Source organism: Oenanthe melanoleuca, chromosome 2, assembly GCF_029582105.1.
Source record: "Oenanthe melanoleuca isolate GR-GAL-2019-014 chromosome 2, OMel1.0, whole genome shotgun sequence".
NCBI lineage: Eukaryota > Metazoa > Chordata > Aves > Passeriformes > Muscicapidae > Oenanthe > Oenanthe melanoleuca.
The window spans coordinates 46,809,347-46,809,882 of record NC_079335.1 but is presented as its reverse complement, the minus strand read 5'-3'; positions in this window follow the sequence as shown (position 1 = coordinate 46,809,882).

Here is a 536-nt window from a genome sequence, read left to right as displayed (position 1 = left end):
CCGCAGGGGACGCGGTCCTGGGCGGCCCGGGGTGCCTCAGCCGCGCCGCCAGCGCTGGCTCCTCCGCGGCGGTGCTGCCAGCATCGGCCGCCCCACGGCAGGTGGTGGCATCTCGGTGCTCCTTAGGGGTCACCTTGCCCATCCCTTTGCCGGGAGGGCAGGGAGAGCCTGTGGGGGTCAGATAGGAAAGGGACCTGTCCAAAACCGTAAGGAACTGCTGATGCAGGCGTGTCAGTCATAAGCAGGCAGGGAAGATGGGACATGGGCTTCATAATGCAGCAGTGGTTAATCAGCAAGTCCTCTCTAAATATTTTACATGAGACAGAAGTGTGCCACTGCTCTTCCACTTATCATTGCTGTTAAAAGGCATTATGGAGACTAAGTACTCCAGAGAGGAGTAGAGGTATCTCTAATTCCCGAGAGAATTTCGGCCAGCTCCCTTTTCAACTCTATGGATTGTTGCTTAGAGGCCCTCGTGTTTCCTAACTCAGATGCTCCCCCCTTCAGCTTCATAAAAAGATGCACAGTATCTGCAT